This window comes from Lolium perenne, chromosome 5 (assembly GCF_019359855.2).
Source record: "Lolium perenne isolate Kyuss_39 chromosome 5, Kyuss_2.0, whole genome shotgun sequence".
In the NCBI taxonomy this organism is placed as follows: domain Eukaryota; kingdom Viridiplantae; phylum Streptophyta; class Magnoliopsida; order Poales; family Poaceae; genus Lolium; species Lolium perenne.
This window is the reverse complement of record NC_067248.2, coordinates 265257175-265280483: the sequence shown is the minus strand read 5'-3', so window position 1 is coordinate 265280483 and position 23309 is coordinate 265257175. Positions and strand designations below refer to the sequence as shown.

Sequence of the window (23309 nt, the reverse complement as noted above, 5' to 3'; positions counted from 1 at the left end):
AAATTGATTATATGCATCATCTAGAAGAGGGAAGTAGTTAAGAGTAACAACATGAATAAGAACAAGCTCCGATTGAGGCCGTTTAGAAACCATTGAAAATCTCTTTGGGATCTAAGATGAAATTACTTCACTTTCTCACGATCTATATAAATTTTAATGTACGCACACATCCCCTCACACGTGTTGAAACTCTCGACCCCCAAAACGACTAACCCAAAGTAACAAACAAGTATGCAAAAAACAAGTTTTTTTTTGTTTTTACTGTTCGGTTTTGCATGGGCTATTTCATCCCGATGCTATCCAGGTCCTAGACGCCCCTGATACGGATGTCTACGATAGGGTGTTGGTGTCACATTAGAGAAGATACGGTGACGAAATTGATTATAGGCATCATCTAGAAGAGGGAAGTAGTTAAGAGTAACAACATGAATAAGAACAAGCTCCGATTGAGGCCGTTTAGAAAGCATTGAAAATCTCTTTGGGATCTAAGATGAAATTACTTCACTTTCTCACGATCTATATAAATTTTAATGTACGCACACATCCCCTCACACGTGTTGAAACTCTCGACCCCCAAAACGACTAACCCAAAGTAACAAACAAGTATGCAAAAAACACAAGTTTTTTTTTTGGTTTTTACTGTTCGGTTTTGCATGGGTTATTTCATCCCGATGCTATCCAGGTCCTAGACGCCCCTGATACGGATGTCTACGATAGGGTGTTGGTGTCACATTACAGAAGATACTATGACGAAATTGATTATAGGCATCATCTAGAAGAGGGAAGTAGTTAAGAGTAACAACATGAATAAGAACAAGCTCCGATTGAGGCCGTTTAGAAAGCATTGAAAATCTCTTTGGGATCTAAGATGAAATTACTTCACTTTCTCACGATCTATATAAATTTTAATGTACGCACACATCCCCTCACACGTGTTGAAACTCTCGACCCCAAAACGACTAACCCAAAGTAACAAACAAGTATGCAAAAAACACAAGTTTTTTTTGTTTTTACTGTTCGGTTTTGCATGGGCTATTTCATCCCGATGCTATCCAGGTCCTAGACGCCCCAGATACGGATGTCTACGATAGGGTGTTGGTGTAACATTAGAGAAGATACGGTGACGAAATTGATTATAGGCATCATCTAGAAGAGGGAAGTAGTTAAGAGTAACAACATGAATAAGAACAAGCTCCGATTGAGGCCGTTTAGAAAGCATTGAAAATCTCTTTGGGATCTAAGATTAAATTACTTCACTTTCTCACGATCTATATAAATTTTAATGTACGCACACATCCCCTCACACGTGTTGAAACTCTCGACCCCCAAAACGACTAACCCAAAGTAACAAACAAGTATGCAAAAAAAACAAGTTTTTTTTTGTTTTTACTGTTCGGTTTTGCATGGGCTATTTCATCCCGATGCTATCCAGGTCCTAGACGCCCCAGATACGGATGTCTACGATAGGGTGTTGGTGTCACATTAGAGAAGATACGGTGATGAAATTGATTATAGGCATCATCTAGAAGAGGGAAGTAGTTAAGAGTAACAACATGAATAAGAACAAGCTCCGATTGAGGCCGTTTAGAAAGCATTGAAAATCTCTTTGGGATCTAAGATGAAATTACTTCACTTTCTCACGATCTATATAAATTTTAATGTACGCACACATCCCCTCACACGTGTTGAAACTCTCGACCCCCAAAACGACTAACCCAAAGTAACAAACAAGTATGCAAAAAACACAAGTTTTTTTGTTTTTACTGTTCGGTTTTGCATGGGCTATTTCATCCCGATGCTATCCAGGTCCTAGACGCCCCAGATACGGATGTCTACGATAGGGTGTTGGTGTCACATTAGAGAAGATACGGTGACGAAATTGATTATATGCATCATCTAGAAGAGGGAAGTAGTTAAGAGTAACAACATGAATAAGAACAAGCTCCGATTGAGGCCGTTTAGAAACCATTGAAAATCTCTTTGGGATCTAAGATGAAATTACTTCACTTTCTCACGATCTATATAAATTTTAATGTACGCACACATCCCCTCACACGTGTTGAAACTCTCGACCCCCAAAACGACTAACCCAAAGTAACAAACAAGTATGCAAAAAAACTAGTTTTTTTTTTTTTTTTTACTGTTCGGTTTTGCATGGGCTATTTCATCCCGATGCTATCCAGGTCCTAGATGCCCCAGATACGGATGTCTACGATAGGGTGTTGGTGTCACATTAGAGAAGATACGGTGACGAAATTGATTATAGGCATCATCTAGAAGAGGGAAGTAGTTAAGAGTAACAACATGAATAAGAACAAGCTCCGATTGAGGCCGTTTAGAAAGCATTGAAAATCTCTTTGGGATCTAAGATGAAATTACTTCACTTTCTCACGATCTATATAAATTTTAATGTACGCACACATCCCCTCACACGTGTTGAAACTCTCGACCCCCAAAACGACTAACCCAAAGTAACAAACAAGTATGCAAAAAAACAAGTTTTTTTTGTTTTTACTGTTCGGTTTTGCATGGGCTATTTCATCCCGATGCTATCCAGGTCCTAGACGCCCCAGATACGGATGTCTACGATAGGGTGTTGGTGTCACATTAGAGAAGATACGTGTAGCGGCCCAGGATAATACCTCCATTAGATTTGTTTGTTCTTTTTCTTTTCGCATAATCATAGCATCAATCACCTTGCATATTTTGCAACCATAAAAAAAATTATTAAAACCCCCTTCTTCCTTATCTTCTTTTCAAAAGTAATAAAACCCATATATTATTATTTGGATATGTTAAAAACTAATTCCAAATCTGTTTCAAATATTGCAAAGTTCAAAATTATATTATTTCGATATTTCAAAGTAACCTACTCTATCCAAATCTGGTCCATCTTTGCTTGGAGCCCATCATCCTCTCTAAGGTGCCTCTCACCTTGGCCCGTTTTGCCTCCACCGAAGGAGCCCAGCTTGGCCATTTTTTCTCTCCACCGAAGGGGTACCTTTATTTTCCTATCGTCTTCCTGGGAGAGCACGAGAGCTACGTGCTCTTCTTTTCCTCCCTGGCGTCACCCTCCACCACCACGCCAACCACTCCCCCTCCCTTTTAAGCGTGCTCCTGCGCCGAACCCTAGACCTCCTCCTCCCTCGCGCCGCCGCCCCTCCATCTCTCTCAATTTTCTTCTTCTCTGTGAGCCAACAAAACCAACGAACAGCACTGGCACCATCCTCCTCATCATGGCGTCGCCGCTCTAGACCTCCCCTTGCTAAGTTGAGACCACCGGAAGATCCGCCTCGACATCCTCTATCTCCTCCCCAAAGGAATCGAGCTAGGGTGCCTGGAATCACCGTCAATTTCGCCGTTTCTTCCTCCGGCCGGTTGAACTCCGACGAGGAATCCGGCGCCGTTCGACCTCCCCTATCCCGTCCGAGCTCATCAACGCATTCCTGGTGAGAAACCGCATCTCCCAGACCCCTCGCTCTTCTCGTTTCTTCTCCTGGACACGCCGCCGGCGTTGACCGTCGTTCTTCTCCGCAGGCACCCATCGCCGGCGACACTCCAGCAAGCGCCCGGCGCCCCTTCTCTGCCCGCAGCAGGTCCGCCACGCCAAGGCGCGTCCTCGACGCCATCTTGCCCATCCCGTTTCGCCCCAAAACATCGTCCCCGTGCTAGTCTGCAAGCCCCGCCATGGCTGTTTCTTCCCTGAGCTCTCGCATCGGCCTGGTTCAAAAGGTTGTGCACCTTCTATCAAACAACTTCAGATGTATCAGCCCAGATGGTTTGTTTCCTTGGCCATCTCGTGGAGGTCCTTAGTTCGATTCCCACTGTTGGCAATTTAAGCCCATCTTCTTTTTCTCTTCTGTTTCGGCCAGATCTGCCTAGATCATCTGCAGATGGGCATCAGCCCACTCGCCTGTGAGCTTCTTCGTCGCCCAGAGAGCGGTCGGCTGCTATCCTTCGCCGTCTCTCCTCAGGTCCAGCCCAGTTTCCCCTGCATGTTTCCTTTTTCTGAAAATTCCAGAAAATAAGTATATCTTGCAATAATCATATCTCTCAAACTATAACTCGAAATAAAATGTTTTCTATATGAATTTTGATCAGAAAAATATAAGGAATCTGAATATGATATCCATGTTTGCTGTTGCATTACACATCATATAGTTTCGTGGTAGTTTGCATTATCACCTAATATATAACATATGGAATATGTGGGATATAAATTAATTGTTGTCCCGGTTCCATTTAATCTTGAGTAGCTCAACCATGCCATGTCTTTGCCATGCTAATCAACTTTTAATATTGTCGGTAGGAAAACAACTTGAACCTAATATTTGCTTGCCCGGGGTTCCGACTCCGATTAATTTGGATAAATTGCATCGCATCATTTTTGCCATGTCATGCATGCCTGCATTTGATCATGCTGGATCTTCTTTATCCGTAGTAGTAAGACTTGCATACGTTGTTTGTCCAGCAATTGCTTCTTCCCGGATAGGATCACGAAGTGGTGTGGTGAGATACGACAAGTTCTCCGGATGTCCCTCGGCAAGCTTTAACAGGCAAGCATTTCCCCTATACTTCTGCCCCTGCAGAAGTCGCTCACCTATTTTATTTTGCCTTCTCCCTCATGCTATCCTTATGTTGCGTTCTTGTCACGTGTCCCTTCCACTTGTTACCTCAAGCAGCCTATATTGCCTCCACCAACCTCCTACAGTTGTTGTTTGGTTTCGGGTCTGCCTTGCGAGTCGTAGTGCATGCTAGTGCAGTTATATCTCGTTACCGTTACCGCTATCTTATCGGTTATCTGTTGGGAAACATGACACATGGTTTATGGATATATATGTTGAGGGTATCATGGTTACTTGTTAATAGTTGTTAGCGGAGGCATCGGTGGGTTAGCTGATCGTTTTGTGACGGCTCACTTGTGTTTCCATGAAACCTAGGACCCCGAGTTCTTGTTATCTGTTCCGAGACTGAGCGCTCTAACCACACGTGGGTATGTTTCTGGGTCTCCCCTCGACCACTGCCGGAATCTACAGCTTTGTCCAGTGGCCACAACTAGTTTGCAATGTTTTACCATTTGTTGTTTGCGTGCATGCCAGCTTGTTACTTCTTTATTTTGGGAAGCCCCTGGGTGCCTTGTATCCCTTGTTTCTGGTATGCACGTATAGGTCGCGGAGCCGCTGCGAAGTGGTTTATCGCCCCAGTGTGTGTTTAAACCACCTAGTACGCTGTCGCAAACAGCTAGGTCCGCTTCGGAGATACGGCCGGACTTCGATACGGGTTCAACTTAGTTAGGTGGCTTCCTGGACATTGTTGTCGTGAAGGAGAGTGCGAGTCGTGATATCCACCTGTCGCAAGTGGGTTGATCGTGCGTGTGGGCACATTTGGGCACCCCTGCAGGGTAAAATCTTATCGATAAGCCGCGTCCGCGGTTATGGACGACTTGGAGCTGTATGACTCGACCATAGACAACTTACACTTGTTGTTTATTAATAATAACTTGCGTAGTAAGTTAGTACAACTTCAATAATAAATGGGTAAAACTTGACAACCGTGTGAGTGCCCTTGTAAGTACTTCCTTGCGAGGGGGGAACGCATCGGCTGTGTTATGTTTGCAGAGTGTAGAACTGTTAGCTATGCGCTCTCTCACCTTCTCTGTTTAGACGAATGTTGTAGAGTGTCTCTATAGGTTTTTAGTGCTTGCGCGCTGCCGCTTACCCCACCATATTGCCTATGACGTTCCTCTTGCGTCCTCTAAGTCCCCTGCGTGCCTCAAGTACAAAGGACGACTGGTTGACGAATGCTTATACGTCTTGAAGTCTTGTTAAGTACGAACCCGTACTTATTGCTGCTTCTACGGGATATAACCGGGCAGGTATGAAGATCGGTATGATGAAGAACGACGCTAGCAAGGTTACCCTTCCGGCTTGGCCTGGGCAGGGTTATGGACGTCACTGGTTATCTTCAGGACTCTTAGTCCAAATTTGTATCTTGTCCGTACTCGGATGTATTTGATCTTCTGTATGATTTGGATCTTTGTATGTATCTATTTGTACCTTGACTCGTTGGAGTCGTTGTTGTAATATATATGTTTCTTGTGGGCTCTATTGTAATCCTGTTGTAATGTTGCCTCTCGTGATTGATTCCACCCGCATCGCGTGCATGCTTCGGCGTGTACGAGGCGCTTGGTGGTGCGTCTCCTAAAATCGATATCGTGCGGATTTCGGCGGATTCGCTGGGATCCTCATGGTACCGGTTTTGGGGCGTCACAAGTTGGTATCAGAGCCTCAGGTTGACGATACCCCACTAGTCCAGCCTGTAGGATAACTTTGCCAACGGTCGTTGAGTTTAGAGAGTCCAAACTATTTTCTAAAATTCGTTGGATAGTTCTGACTAGCTCTGATTTTCTCCTTACCTGAATTCTTTCTCATCTTATCTTTGCGAGTTCTGATTCCTCTCTCTTATCCGAGTTTCTCTGAGTCTTAGATCTCTACGCGGGTTGGACGATCTTTGCCTTTCACCTATTAGGTTCGATCTTCGGAGGATCCGACAGAAGCGCATCATCAACAGCGGAGCAACAACCCTTGTTGGTGGTGTCGACCGTTCTACATGGAGCAACAATTCTTGTTAGTGGTGTCGAGAAGATCAACACCTCGATAGAAGAAGGTTCCACGCCAAGGTCGGGTGGTTGTCAACATGGTACAAGAAGTTCCGTTAGTTTAACCAACTCCCCCTTAGGTTGACGTGGAATCTCGGGGCGAGATTCCTTGTTAGTGGTGTCGATTGTAGCGGCCCAGGATAATACCTCCATTAGATTTGTTTGTTCTTTTTCTTTTCGCATAATCATAGCATCAATCACCTTGCATATTTTGCAACCATAAAAAAAATTATTAAAACCCCCTTCTTCCTTATCTTCTTTTCAAAAGTAATAAAACCCATATATTATTATTTGGATATGTTAAAAACTAATTCCAAATCTGTTTCAAATATTGCAAAGTTCAAAATTATATTATTTCGATATTTCAAAGTAACCTACTCTATCCAAATCTGGTCCATCTTTGCTTGGAGCCCATCATCCTCTCTAAGGTGCCTCTCACCTTGGCCCGTTTTGCCTCCACCGAAGGAGCCCAGCTTGGCCATTTTTTCTCTCCACCGAAGGGGTACCTTTATTTTCCTGTCGTCTTCCTGGGAGAGCACGAGAGCTACGTGCTCTTCTTTTCCTCCCTGGCGTCACCCTCCACCACCACGCCAACCACTCCCCCTCCCTTTTAAGCGTGCTCCTGCGCCGAACCCTAGACCTCCTCCTCCCTCGCGCCGCCGCCCCTCCATCTCTCTCAATTTTCTTCTTCTCTGTGAGCCAACAAAACCAACGAACAGCACTGGCACCATCCTCCTCATCATGGCGTCGCCGCTCTAGACCTCCCCTTGCTAAGTTGAGACCACCGGAAGATCCGCCTCGACATCCTCTATCTCCTCCCCAAAGGAATCGAGCTAGGGTGCCTGGAATCACCGTCAATTTCGCCGTTTCTTCCTCCGGCCGGTTGAACTCCGACGAGGAATCCGGCGCCGTTCGACCTCCCCTATCCCGTCCGAGCTCATCAACGCATTCCTGGTGAGAAACCGCATCTCCCAGACCCCTCGCTCTTCTCGTTTCTTCTCCTGGACACGCCGCCGGCGTTGACCGTCGTTCTTCTCCGCAGGCACCCATCGCCGGCGACACTCCAGCAAGCGCCCGGCGCCCCTTCTCTGCCCGCAGCAGGTCCGCCACGCCAAGGCGCGTCCTCGACGCCATCTTGCCCATCCCGTTTCGCCCCAAAACATCGTCCCCGTGCTAGTCTGCAAGCCCCGCCATGGCTGTTTCTTCCCTGAGCTCTCGCATCGGCCTGGTTCAAAAGGTTGTGCACCTTCTATCAAACAACTTCAGATGTATCAGCCCAGATGGTTTGTTTCCTTGGCCATCTCGTGGAGGTCCTTAGTTCGATTCCCACTGTTGGCAATTTAAGCCCATCTTCTTTTTCTCTTCTGTTTCGGCCAGATCTGCCTAGATCATCTGCAGATGGGCATCAGCCCACTCGCCTGTGAGCTTCTTCGTCGCCCAGAGAGCGGTCGGCTGCTATCCTTCGCCGTCTCTCCTCAGGTCCAGCCCAGTTTCCCCTGCATGTTTCCTTTTTCTGAAAATTCCAGAAAATAAGTATATCTTGCAATAATCATATCTCTCAAACTATAACTCGAAATAAAATGTTTTCTATATGAATTTTGATCAGAAAAATATAAGGAATCTGAATATGATATCCATGTTTGCTGTTGCATTACACATCATATAGTTTCGTGGTAGTTTGCATTATCACCTAATATATAACATATGGAATATGTGGGATATAAATTAATTGTTGTCCCGGTTCCATTTAATCTTGAGTAGCTCACCCATGCCATGTCTTTGCCATGCTAATCAACTTTTAATATTGTCGGTAGGAAAACAACATGAACCTAATATTTGCTTGCCCGGGGTTCCGACTCCGATTAATTTGGATAAATTGCATCGCATCATTTTTGCCATGTCATGCATGCCTGCATTTGATCATGCTGGATCTTCTTTATCCGTAGTAGTAAGACTTGCATACGTTGTTTGTCCAGCAATTGCTTCTTCCCGGATAGGATCACGAAGTGGTGTGGTGAGATACGACAAGTTCTCCGGATGTCCCTCGGCAAGCTTTAACAGGCAAGCATTTCCCCTATACTTCTGCCCCTGCAGAAGTCGCTCACCTATTTTATTTTGCCTTCTCCCTCATGCTATCCTTATGTTGCGTTCTTGTCATGTGTCCCTTCCACTTGTTACCTCAAGCAGCCTATATTGCCTCCACCAACCTCCTACAGTTGTTGTTTGGTTTCGGGTCTGCCTTGCGAGTCGTAGTGCATGCTAGTGCAGTTATATCTCGTTACCGTTACCGCTATCTTATCGGTTATCTGTTGGGAAACATGACACATGGTTTATGGATATATATGTTGAGGGTATCATGGTTACTTGTTAATAGTTGTTAGCGGAGGCATCGGTGGGTTAGCTGATCGTTTTGTGACGGCTCACTTGTGTTTCCATGAAACCTAGGACCCCGAGTTCTTGTTATCTGTTCCGAGACTGAGCGCTCTAACCACACGTGGGTATGTTTCTGGGTCTCCCCTCGACCACTGCCGGAATCTACAGCTTTGTCCAGTGGCCACAACTAGTTTGCAATGTTTTACCATTTGTTGTTTGCGTGCATGCCAGCTTGTTACTTCTTTATTTTGGGAAGCCCCTGGGTGCCTTGTATCCCTTGTTTCTGGTATGCACGTATAGGTCGCGGAGCCGCTGCGAAGTGGTTTATCGCCCCAGTGTGTGTTTAAACCACCTAGTACGCTGTCGCAAACAGCTAGGTCCGCTTCGGAGATACGGCCGGACTTCGATACGGGTTCAACTTAGTTAGGTGGCTTCCTGGACATTGTTGTCGTGAAGGAGAGTGCGAGTCGTGATATCCACCTGTCGCAAGTGGGTTGATCGTGCGTGTGGGCACATTTGGGCACCCCTGCAGGGTAAAATCTTATCGATAAGCCGCGTCCGCGGTTATGGACGACTTGGAGCTGTATGACTCGACCATAGACAACTTACACTTGTTGTTTATTAATAATAACTTGCGTAGTAAGTTAGTACAACTTCAATAATAAATGGGTAAAACTTGACAACCGTGTGAGTGCCCTTGTAAGTACTTCCTTGCGAGGGGGGAACGCATCGGCTGTGTTATGTTTGCAGAGTGTAGAACTGTTAGCTATGCGCTCTCTCACCTTCTCTGTTTAGACGAATGTTGTAGAGTGTCTCTATAGGTTTTTAGTGCTTGCGCGCTGCCGCTTACCCCACCATATTGCCTATGACGTTCCTCTTGCGTCCTCTAAGTCCCCTGCGTGCCTCAAGTACAAAGGACGACTGGTTGACGAATGCTTATACGTCTTGAAGTCTTGTTAAGTACGAACCCGTACTTATTGCTGCTTCTACGGGATATAACCGGGCAGGTATGAAGATCGGTATGATGAAGAACGACGCTAGCAAGGTTACCCTTCCGGCTTGGCCTGGGCAGGGTTATGGACGTCACTGGTTATCTTCAGGACTCTTAGTCCAAATTTGTATCTTGTCCGTACTCGGATGTATTTGATCTTCTGTATGATTTGGATCTTTGTATGTATCTATTTGTACCTTGACTCGTTGGAGTCGTTGTTGTAATATATATGTTTCTTGTGGGCTCTATTGTAATCCTGTTGTAATGTTGCCTCTCGTGATTGATTCCACCCGCATCGCGTGCATGCTTCGGCGTGTACGAGGCGCTTGGTGGTGCGTCTCCTAAAATCGATATCGTGCGGATTTCGGCGGATTCGCTGGGATCCTCATGGTACCGGTTTTGGGGCGTCACAATACGGTGACAAAATTGATTATAGACATCATCTAGAAGAGGGAAGTAGTTAAGAGTAACAACATGAATAAGAAGAAGCTCCGATTGAGGCCGTTTAGAAAGCATTGAAAATCTCTTTGGGATCTAAGATGAAATTACTTCACTTTCTCACGATCTATATAAATTTTAGTGTACGCACACATCCCCTCACACGTGTTGAAACTCTCGACCCCCAAAACGACTAACCCAAAGTAACAAACAAGTATGCAAAAAACACAAGTTTTTTTTGTTTTTTCTGTTCGGTTTTGCATGGGTTATTTCATCCCGATGCTATCCAGGTCCTAGACGCCCTAGATACGGATGTCTACGATAGGGTGTTGGTGTCACATTAGAGAAGATACGGTGACGAAATTGATTATAGGCATCATCTAGAAGAGGGAAGTAGTTAAGAGTAACAACATGAATAAGAACAAGCTCCGATTGAGGCCGTTTAGAAAGCATTAAAAATCTCTTTGGGATCTAAGATGAAATTACTTCACTTTCTCACGATCTATATAAATTTTAATGTACGCACACATCCCCTCACACGTGTTGAAACTCTCGACCCCCAAAACGACTAACCCAAAGTAACAAACAAGTATGCAAAAAACACAAGTTTTTTTTTTGTTTTTACTGTTCGGTTTTGCATGGGTTATTTCATCCCGATGCTATCCAGGTCCTAGACGCCCCAGATACGGATGTCTATGATAGGGTGTTGGTGTCACATTAGAGAAGATACGGTGACGAAATTGATTATAGGCATCATCTAGAAGAGGGAAGTAGTTAAGAGTAACAACATGAATAAGAACAAGCTCCGATTGAGGCCGTTTAGAAAGCATTGAAAATCTCTTTGGGATCTAAGATGAAATTACTTCACTTTCTCATGATCTATATAAATTTTAATGTACGCACACATCCCCTCACACGTGTTGAAACTCTCGACCCCCAAAACGACTAACCCAAAGTAACAAACAAGTATGCAAAAAACACAAGTTTTTTTTTTGTTTTTACTGTTCGGTTTTGCATGGGTTATTTCATCCCGATGCTATCCAGGTCCTAGACGCCCCTAATACGGATGTCTATGATAGGGTGTTGGTGTCACATTAGAGAAGATACGGTGACGAAATTGATTATAGGCATCATCTAGAAGAGGGAAGTAGTTAAGAGTAACAACATGAATAAGAACAAGCTCCGATTGAGGCCGTTTAGAAAGCATTGAAAATCTCTTTGGGATCTAAGATGAAATTACTTCACTTTCTCACGATCTATATAAATTTTAATGTACGCACACATCCACTCACACGTGTTGAAACTCTCGACCCCAAAAACGACTAACCCAAAGTAACAAACAAATATGCAAAAAACACAAGTTTTTTTTTTGTTTTTACTGTTCGGTTTTGCATGGGTTATTTCATCCCGATGCTATCCAGGTCCTAGACGCCCCTGATACGGATGTCTACGATAGGGTGTTGGTGTCACATTAGAGAAGATACGGTGACGAAATTGATTATAGGCATCATCTAGAAGAGGAAAGTAGTTAAGAGTAACAACATGAATAAGAACAAGCTCCGATTGAGGCCGTTTAGAAAGCATTGAAAATCTCTTTGGGATCTAAGATGAAATTACTTCACTTTCTCACGATCTATATAAATTTTAATGTACGCACACATCCCCTCACACGTGTTGAAACTCTCGACCCCCAAAACGACTAACCCAAAGTAACAAACAAGTATGCAAAAACACAAGTTTTTTTTTGTTTTTACTGTTCGGTTTTGCATGGGTTATTTCATCCCGATGCTATCCAGGTCCTAGACGCCCCAGATACGGATGTCTACAATAGGGTGTTGGTGTCACATTAGAGAAGATACGGTGACGAAATTGATTATAGGCATCATCTAGAAGAGGGAAGTAGTTAAGAGTAACAACATGAATAAGAACAAGCTCCGATTGAGGCCGTTTAGAAAGCATTGAAAATCTCTTTGGGATCTAAGATGAAATTACTTCACTTTCTCACGATCTATATAAATTTTAGTGTACGCACACATCCACTCACACGTGTTGAAACTCTCGACCCCAAAACGACTAACCCAAAGTAACAAACAAATATGCAAAAAACACAAGTTTTTTTTTTTTATTTTCTGTTCGGTTTTGCATGGGTTATTTCATCCCGATGCTATCCAGGTCCTAGACGCCCCTTATACGGATGTCTACGATAGGGTGTTGGTGTCACATTAGAGAAGATACGGTGACGAAATTGATTATAGGCATCATCTAGAAGAGGAAAGTAGTTAAGAGTAACAACATGAATAAGAACAAGCTCCGATTGAGGCCGTTTAGAAAGCATTGAAAATCTCTTTGGGATCTAAGATGAAATTACTTCACTTTCTCACGATCTATATAAATTTTAATGTACGCACACATCCCCTCACACGTGTTGAAACTCTCGACCCCCAAAACGACTAACCCAAAGTAACAAACAAGTATGCAAAAACACAAGTTTTTTTTTGTTTTTCTTGTTCGGTTTTGCATGGGTTATTTCATCCCGATGCTATCCAGGTCCTAGACGCCCCGAGATACGGATGTCTACGATAGGGTGTTGGTGTCACATTAGAGAAGATACGGTGACGAAATTGATTATAGGCATCATCTAGAAGAGGGAAGTAGTTAAGAGTAACAACATGAATAAGAACAAGCTCCGATTGAGGCCGTTTAGAAAGCATTGAAAATCTCTTTGGGATCTAAGATGAAATTACTTCACTTTCTCACGATCTATATAAATTTTAATGTACGCACACATCCACTCACACGTGTTGAAACTCTCGACCCCCAAAACGACTAACCCAAAGTAACAAACAAATATGCAAAAAACACAAGTTTTTTTTTTGTTTTTACTGTTCGGTTTTGCATGGGTTATTTCATCCCGATGCTATCCAGGTCCTAGACGCCCCTGATACGGATGTCTATGATAGGGTGTTGGTGTCACATTAGAGAAGATACGGTGACGAAATTGATTATAGGCATCATCTAGAAGAGGGAAGTAGTTAAGTGTAACAACATGAATAAGAACAAGCTCCGATTGAGGCCGTTTAGAAAGCATTGAAAATCTCTTTGGGATCTAAGATGAAATTACTTCACTTTCTCACGATCTATATAAATTTTAATGTACGCACACATCCCCTCACACGTGTTGAAACTCTCGACCCCCAAAACGACTAACCCAAAGTAACAAACAAGTATGCAAAAAACACAAGTTTTTTTTTTGTTTTTACTGTTCGGTTTTGCATGGGTTATTTCATCCCGATGCTATCCAGGTCCTAGACGCCCCAGATACGGATGTCTATGATAGGGTGTTGGTGTCACATTAGAGAAGATACGGTGACGAAATTGATTATAGGCATCATCTAGAAGAGGGAAGTAGTTAAGAGTAACAACATGAATAAGAACAAGCTCCGATTGAGGCCGTTTAGAAAGCATTGAAAATCTCTTTGGGATCTAAGATGAAATTACTTCACTTTCTCACGATCTATATAAATTTTAATGTACGCACACATCCACTCACACGTGTTGAAACTCTCGACCCCCAAAACGACTAACCCAAAGTAACAAACAAATATGCAAAAAACACAAGTTTTTTTTTTGTTTTTACTGTTCGGTTTTGCATGGGTTATTTCATCCCGATGCTATCCAGGTCCTAGACGCCCCTGATACGAATGTCTACGATAGGGTGTTGGTGTCACATTAGAGAAGATACGGTGACGAAATTGATTATAGGCATCATCTAGAAGAGGGAAGTAGTTAAGAGTAACAACATGAATAAGAACAAGCTCCGATTGAGGCCGTTTAGAAAGCATTGAAAATCTCTTTGGGATCTAAGATGAAATTACTTCACTTTCTCATGATCTATATAAATTTTAATGTACGCACACATCCCCTCACACGTGTTGAAACTCTCGACCCCCAAAACGACTAACCCAAAGTAACAAACAAGTATGCAAAAAACACAAGTTTTTTTTTGTTTTTACTGTTCGGTTTTGCATGGGTTATTTCATCCCGATGCTATCCAGGTCCTAGACGCCCCAGATACGGATGTCTATGATAGGGTGTTGGTGTCACATTAGAGAAGATACGGTGACGAAATTGATTATAGGCATCATCTAGAAGAGGGAAGTAGTTAAGAGTAACAACATGAATAAGAACAAGCTCCGATTGAGGCCGTTTAGAAAGCATTGAAAATCTCTTTGGGATCTAAGATGAAATTACTTCACTTTCTCACGATCTATATAAATTTTAATGTACGCACACATCCACTCACACGTGTTGAAACTCTCGACCCCCAAAACGACTAACCCAAAGTAACAAACAAATATGCAAAAAACACAAGTTTTTTTTTTGTTTTTACTGTTCGGTTTTGCATGGGTTATTTCATCCCGATGCTATCCAGGTCCTAGACGCCCCAGATACAGATGTCTACGATAGGGTGTTGGTGTCACATTAGAGAAGATACGGTGACGAAATTGATTATAGGCATCATCTAGAAGAGGGAAGTAGTTAAGAGTAACAACATGAATAAGAACAAGCTCCGATTGAGGCCGTTTAGAAAGCATTGAAAATCTCTTTGGGATCTAAGATGAAATTACTTCACTTTCTCATGATCTATATAAATTTTAATGTACGCACACATCCCCTCACACGTGTTGAAACTCTCGACCCCCAAAACGACTAACCCAAAGTAACAAACAAGTATGCAAAAAACACAAGTTTTTTTTTGTTTTTACTGTTCGGTTTTTCATGGGTTATTTCATCCCGATGCTATCCAGGTCCTAGACGCCCCAGATACGGATGTCTACGATAGGGTGTTGGTGTCACATTAGAGAAGATACGGTGACGAAATTGATTATAGGCATCATCTAGAAGAGGGAAGTAGTTAAGAGTAACAACATGAATAAGAACAAGCTCCGATTGAGGCCGTTTAGAAAGCATTGAAAATCTCTTTGGGATCTAAGATGAAATTACTTCACTTTCTCACGATCTATATAAATTTTAATGTACGCACACATCCACTCACACGTGTTGAAACTCTCGACCCCCAAAACGACTAACCCAAAGTAACAAACAAATATGCAAAAAACACAAGTTTTTTTTTTGTTTTTACTGTTCGGTTTTGCATGGGTTATTTCATCCCGATGCTATCCAGGTCCTAGACGCCCCAGATACGGATGTCTATGATAGGGTGTTGGTGTCACATTAGAGAAGATACGGTGACGAAATTGATTATAGGCATCATCTAGAAGAGGGAAGTAGTTAAGAGTAACAACATGAATAAGAACAAGCTCCGATTGAGGCCGTTTAGAAAGCATTGAAAATCTCTTTGGGATCTAAGATGAAATTACTTCACTTTCTCACGATCTATATAAATTTTAATGTACGCACACATCCCCTCACACGTGTTGAAACTCTCGACCCCCAAAACGACTAACCCAAAGTAACAAACAAGTATGCAAAAAACACAAGTTTTTTTTTTTTGTTTTTACTGTTCGGTTTTGCATGGGTTATTTCATCCCGATGCTATCCAGGTCCTAGACGCCCCAGATACGGATGTCTATGATAGGGTGTTGGTGTCACATTAGAGAAGATACGGTGACGAAATTGATTATAGGCATCATCTAGAAGAGGGAAGTAGTTAAGAGTAACAACATGAATAAGAACAAGCTCCGATTGAGGCCGTTTAGAAAGCATTGAAAATCTCTTTGGGATCTAAGATGAAATTACTTCACTTTCTCACGATCTATATAAATTTTAATGTACGCACACATCCACTCACACGTTTTGCAACTCACGACCCCCCAAAAGAAATACCCACAGTAACAAACAAGGATGCAAAAAAAACAACTATTTTTTTTGTTTTTACTGTTCGGTTTTGCATGGGCTATTTCATCCCGATGCTATCCAGGTCCTAGACGCCCTGATACGGATGTCTATGATAGGGTGTTGGTGTCACATTAGAGAAGATACGGTGACGAAATTGATTATAGGCATCATCTAGAAGAGGGAAGTAGTTAAGAGTAACAACATGAATAAGAACAAGCTCCGATTGAGGCCGTTTAGAAAGCATTGAAAATCTCTTTGGGATCTAAGATGAAATTACTTCACTTTCTCATGATCTATATAAATTTTAATGTACGCACACATCCCCTCACACGTGTTGAAACTCTCGACCCCCAAAACGACTAACCCAAAGTAACAAACAAGTATGCAAAAAACACAAGTTTTTTTTTGTTTTTTCTGTTCGGTTTTGCATGGGTTATTTCATCCCGATGCTATCCAGGTCCTAGACGCCCCAGATACGGATGTCTACGATAGGGTGTTGGTGTCACATTAGAGAAGATACGGTGACGAAATTGATTATAGGCATCATCTAGAAGAGGGAAGTAGTTAAGAGTAACAACATGAATAAGAACAAGCTCCGATTGAGGCCGTTTAGAAAGCATTGAAAATCTCTTTGGGATCTAAGATGAAATTACTTCACTTTCTCACGATCTATATAAATTTTAATGTACGCACACATCCACTCACACGTGTTGAAACTCTCGACCCCCAAAACGACTAACCCAAAGTAACAAACAAATATGCAAAAAACACAAGTTTTTTTTTTGTTTTTACTGTTCGGTTTTGCATGGGTTATTTCATCCCGATGCTATCCAGGTCCTAGACGCCCCTGATACGGATGTCTATGATAGGGTGTTGGTGTCACATTAGAGAAGATACGGTGACGAAATTGATTATAGGCATCATCTAGAAGAGGGAAGTAGTTAAGAGTAACAACATGAATAAGAACAAGCTCCGATTGAGGCCGTTTAGAAAGCATTGAAAATCTCTTTGGGATCTAAGATGAAATTACTTCACTTTCTCACGATCTATATAAATTTTAATGTACGCACACATCCCCTCACACGTGTTGAAACTCTCGACCCCCAAAACGACTAACCCAAAGTAACAAACAAGTATGCAAAAAACACAAGTTTTTTTTTTTTTTTTAATGTTCGGTTTTGCATGGGTTATTTCATCCCGATGCTATCCAGGTCCTAGACGCCCCAGATACGGATGTCTATGATAGGGTGTTGGTGTCACATTAGAGAAGATACGGTGACGAAATTGATTATAGGCATCATCTAGAAGAGGGAAGTAGTTAAGAGTAACAACATGAATAAGAACAAGCTCCGATTGAGGCCGTTTAGAAAGCATTGAAAATCTCTTTGGGATCTAAGATGAAATTACTTCACTTTCTCACGATCTATATAAATTTTAATGTACGCACACATCCACTCACACGTGTTGAAACTCTCGACCCCCAAAACGACTAACCCAAAGTAACAAACAAATATGCAAAAAACACAAGTTTTTTTTTTGTTTTTACTGTTCGGTTTTGCATGGGTTATTTCATCCCGATGCTATCCAGGTCCTAGACGCCCCAGATACGGATGTCTATGATAGGGTGTTGGTGTCACATTAGAGAAGATACGGTGACGAAATTGATTATAGGCATCATCTAGAAGAGGGAAGTAGTTAAGAGTAACAACATGAATAAGAACAAGCTCCGATTGAGGCCGTTTAGAAAGCATTGAAAATCTCTTTGGGATCTAAGATGAAATTACTTCACTTTCTCACGATCTATATAAATTTTAATGTACGCACACATCCACGCACACGTGTTGAAACTCTCGACCCCCAAAACGACTAACCCAAAGTAACAAACAAATATGCAAAAAACACAAGTTTTTTTTTTGTTTTTACTGTTCGGTTTTGCATGGGTTATTTCATCCCGATGCTATCCAGGTCCTAGACGCCCCAGATACGGATGTCTACGATAGGGTGTTGGTGTCACATTAGAGAAGATACGGTGACGAAATTGATTATAGGCATCATCTAGAAGAGGGAAGTAGTTAAGAGTAACAACATGAATAAGAACAAGCTCCGATTGAGGCCGTTTAGAAAGCATTGAAAATCTCTTTGGGATCTAAGATGAAATTACTTCACTTTCTCACGATCTATATAAATTTTAATGTACGCACACATCCCCTCACACGTGTTGAAACTCTCGACCCCCAAAACGACTAACCCAAAGTAACAAACAAGTATGCAAAAAAAACAAGTTTTTTTTGTTTTTACTGTTCGGTTTTGCATGGGCTATTTCATCCCGATGCTATCCAGGTCCTAGACGCCCCAGATACGGATGTCTACGATAGGGTGTTGGTGTCACATTAGAGAAGATACGGTGACAAAATTGATTATAGGCATCATCTAGAAGAGGGAAGTAGTTAAGAGTAACAACATGAATAAGAACAAGCTCCGATTGAGGCCGTTTAGAAAGCATTGAAAATCTCTTTGGGATCTAAGATGAAATTACTTCACTTTCTCACGATCTATATAAATTTTAGTGTACGCACACATCCCCTCACACGTGTTGAAACTCTCGACCCCCAAAACGACTAACCCAAAGTAACAAACAAGTATGCAAAAAACACAAGTTTTTTTTTTGTTTTTACAGTTCGGTTTTGCATGGGTTATTTCATCCCGATGCTATCCAGGTCCTAGACGCCCTAGATACGGATGTCTACGATAGGGTGTTGGTGTCACATTAGAGAAGATACGGTGACGAAATTGATTATAGGCATCATCTAGAAGAGGGAAGTAGTTAAGAGTAACAACATGAATAAGAACAAGCTCCGATTGAGGCCGTTTAGAAAGCATTAAAAATCTCTTTGGGATCTAAGATGAAATTACTTCACTTTCTCACGATCTATATAAATTTTAATGTACGCACACATCCCCTCACACGTGTTGAAACTCTCGACCCCCAAAACGACTAACCCAAAGTAACAAACAAGTATGCAAAAAACACAAGTTTTTTTTTTGTTTTTACTGTTCGGTTTTGCATGGGTTATTTCATCCCGATGCTATCCAGGTCCTAGACGCCCCAGATACGGATGTCTATGATAGGGTGTTGGTGTCACATTAGAGAAGATACGGTGACGAAATTGATTATAGGCATCATCTAGAAGAGGGAAGTAGTTAAGAGTAACAACATGAATAAGAACAAGCTCCGATTGAGGCCGTTTAGAAAGCATTGAAAATCTCTTTGGGATCTAAGATGAAATTACTTCACTTTCTCACGATCTATATAAATTTTAATGTATGCACACATCCCCTCACACGTGTTGAAAGTCTCGACCCCCAAAACGACTAACCCAAAGTAACAAACAAGTATGCAAAAAACACAAGTTTTTTTTTTGTTTTTCTTGTTCGGTTTTGCATGGGTTATTTCATCCCGATGCTATCCAGGTCCTAGACGCCCCAGATACGGATGTCTATGATAGGGTGTTGGTGTCACATTAGAGAAGATACGGTGACGAAATTGATTATAGGCATCATCTAGAAGAGGGAAGTAGTTAAGAGTAACAACATGAATAAGAACAAGCTTCGATTGAGGCCGTTTAGAAAGCATTGAAAATCTCTTTGGGATCTAAGATGAAATTACTTCACTTTCTCACGATCTATATAAATTTTAATGTACGCACACATCCACTCACACGTGTTGAAACTCTCGACCCCCAAAACGACTAACCCAAAGTAACAAACAAATATGCAAAAAACACAAGTTTTTTTTTTGTTTTTCTTGTTCGGTTTTGCATGGGTTATTTCATCCCGATGCTATCCAGGTCCTAGACGCCCCAGATACGGATGTCTACGATAGGGTGTTGGTTTCACATTAGAGAAGATACGGTGACGAAATTGATTATAGGCATCATCTAGAAGAGGGAAGTAGTTAAGAGTAACAACATGAATAAGAACAAGCTCAGATTGAGGCCGTTTAGAAAGCATTGAAAATCTCTTTGGGATCTAAGATGAAATTACTTCACTTTCTCACGATCTATATAAATTTTAATGTACGCACACATCCACGCACACGTGTTGAAACTCTCGACCCCCAAAACGACTAACCCAAAGTAACAAACAAATATGCAAAAAACACAAGTTTTTTTTTGTTTTTCTTGTTCGGTTTTGCATGGGTTATTTCATCCCGATGCTATCCAGGTCCTAGACGCCCCGAGATACGGATGTCTACGATAGGGTGTTGGTGTCACATTAGAGAAGATACGGTGACGAAATTGATTATAGGCATCATCTAGAAGAGGGAAGTAGTTAAGAGTAACAACATGAATAAGAACAAGCTCCGATTGAGGCCGTTTAGAAAGCATTGAAAATCTCTTTGGGATCTAAGATGAAATTACTTCACTTTCTCACGATCTATATAAATTTTAATGTACGCACACATCCCCTCACACGTGTTGAAACTCTCGACCCCCAAAACGACTAACCCAAAGTAACAAACAAGTATGCAAAAAAACAAGTTTTTTTTGTTTTTACTGTTCGGTTTTGCATGGGCTATTTCATCCCGATGCTATCCAGGTCCTAGACGCCCGAGATACGGATGTCTACGATAGGGTGTTGGTGTCACATTAGAGAAGATACGGTGACAAAATTGATTATAGGCATCATCTAGAAGAGGGAAGTAGTTAAGAGTAACAACATGAATAAGAACAAGCTCCGATTGAGGCCGTTTAGAAAGCATTGAAAATCTCTTTGGGATCTAAGATGAAATTACTTCACTTTCTCACGATCTATATAAATTTTAGTGTACGCACACATCCCCTCACACGTGTTGAAACTCTCGACCCCAAAACGACTAACCCAAAGTAACAAACAAGTATGCAAAAAACACAAGTTTTTTTTTTGTTTTTACTATTCGGTTTTGCATGGGTTATTTCATCCCGATGCTATCCAGGTCCTAGACGCCCTAGATACGGATGTCTACGATAGGGTGTTGGTGTCACATTAGAGAAGATACGGTGACGAAATTGATTATAGGCATCATCTAGAAGAGGGAAGTAGTTAAGAGTAACAACATGAATAAGAACAAGCTCCGATTGAGGCCGTTTAGAAAGCATTAAAAATCTCTTTGGGATCTAAGATGAAATTACTTCACTTTCTCACGATCTATATAAATTTTAATGTACGCACACATCCCCTCACACGTGTTGAAACTCTCGACCCCCAAAACGACTAACCCAAAGTAACAAACAAGTATGCAAAAAACACAAGTTTTTTTTTTGTTTTTACTGTTCGGTTTTGCATGGGTTATTTCATCCCGATGCTATCCAGGTCCTAGACGCCCCAGATACGGATGTCTATGATAGGGTGTTGGTGTCACATTAGAGAAGATACGGTGACGAAATTGATTATAGGCATCATCTAGAAGAGGGAAGTAGTTAAGAGTAACAACATGAATAAGAACAAGCTCCGATTGAGGCCGTTTAGAAAGCATTGAAAATCTCTTTGGGATCTAAGATGAAATTACTTCACTTTCTCACGATCTATATAAATTTTAATGTATGCACACATCCCCTCACACGTGTTGAAAGTCTCGACCCCCAAAACGACTAACCCAAAGTAACAAACAAGTATGCAAAAAACACAAGTTTTTTTTTTGTTTTTACTGTTCGGTTTTGCATGGGTTATTTCATCCCGATGCTATCCAGGTCCTAGACGCCCCAGATACGGATGTCTATGATAGGGTGTTGGTGTCACATTAGAGAAGATACGGTGACGAAATTGATTATAGGCATCATCTAGAAGAGGGAAGTAGTTAAGAGTAACAACATGAATAAGAACAAGCTTCGATTGAGGCCGTTTAGAAAGCATTGAAAATCTCTTTGGGATCTAAGATGAAATTACTTCACTTTCTCACGATCTATATAAATTTTAATGTACGCACACATCCACTCACACGTGTTGAAACTCTCGACCCCCAAAACGACTAACCCAAAGTAACAAACAAATATGCAAAAAACACAAGTTTTTTTTTGTTTTTACTGTTCGGTTTTGCATGGGTTATTTCATCCCGATGCTATCCAGGTCCTAGACGCCCCAGATACGGATGTCTACGATAGGGTGTTGGTTTCACATTAGAGAAGATACGGTGACGAAATTGATTATAGGCATCATCTAGAAGAGGGAAGTAGTTAAGAGTAACAACATGAATAAGAACAAGCTCCGATTGAGGCCGTTTAGAAAGCATTGAAAATCTCTTTGGGATCTAAGATGAAATTACTTCACTTTCTCACGATCTATATAAATTTTAATGTACGCACACATCCCCTCACACGTGTTGAAACTCTCGACCCCCAAAACGACTAACCCAAAGTAACAAACAAGTATGCAAAAAACACAAGTTTTTTTTTGTTTTTAGTGTTCGGTTTTGCATGGGTTATTTCATCCCGATGCTATCCAGGTCCTAGACGCCCCAGATACGGATGTCTACGATAGGGTGTTGGTGTCACATTAGAGAAGATACGGTGACGAAATTGATTATAGGCATCATCTAGAAGAGGGAAGTAGTTAAGAGTAACAACATGAATAAGAACAAGCTCCGATTGAGGCCGTTTAGAAAGCATTGAAAATCTCTTTGGGATCTAAGATGAAATTACTTCACTTTCTCATGATCTATATAAATTTTAGTGTACGCACACATCCACTCACACGTGTTGAAACTCTCGACCCCCAAAACGACTAACCCAAAGTAACAAACAAGTATGCAAAAAACACAAGTTTTTTTTTTTGTTTACTTTACGGTTTTGCATGGGTTATTTCATCCCGATGCTATCCAGGTCCTAGACGCCCTAGATACGGATGTCTACGATAGGTTGTTGGTGTCACATTAGAGAAGATACGGTGACGAAATTGATTATAGGCATCATCTAGAAGAGGGAAGTAGTTAAGAGTAACAACATGAATAAGAAC

The 23309-nt window shown here is 41.8% G+C and overlaps 2 long non-coding RNA genes across 3 annotated transcripts; both read left to right on the top strand.

The window, feature by feature from the left end:
• The first annotated feature begins 3077 nt into the window (after positions 1 to 3077).
• Positions 3078 to 6105, top strand: LOC127321490 (uncharacterized). Of its 2 annotated transcripts, none has more exons than XR_007864108.2 (4): positions 3078 to 3449; positions 3538 to 3732; positions 3873 to 3974; positions 4472 to 6105. It is a non-coding gene; the product is annotated as an uncharacterized lncRNA (long non-coding RNA). The 2 variants fall into 2 exon arrangements; XR_007864107.2 differs by having other exon boundaries at positions 3080 to 3449; positions 3538 to 3778.
• Positions 6106 to 7240: 1135 nt separating this feature from the next.
• LOC127321491 (uncharacterized) lies at positions 7241 to 10268 on the top strand. Its single transcript, XR_007864109.2, has 4 exons — positions 7241 to 7612; positions 7701 to 7941; positions 8036 to 8137; positions 8635 to 10268. It is a non-coding gene; the product is annotated as an uncharacterized lncRNA (long non-coding RNA).
• Positions 10269 to 23309: the final 13041 nt, after the last annotated feature.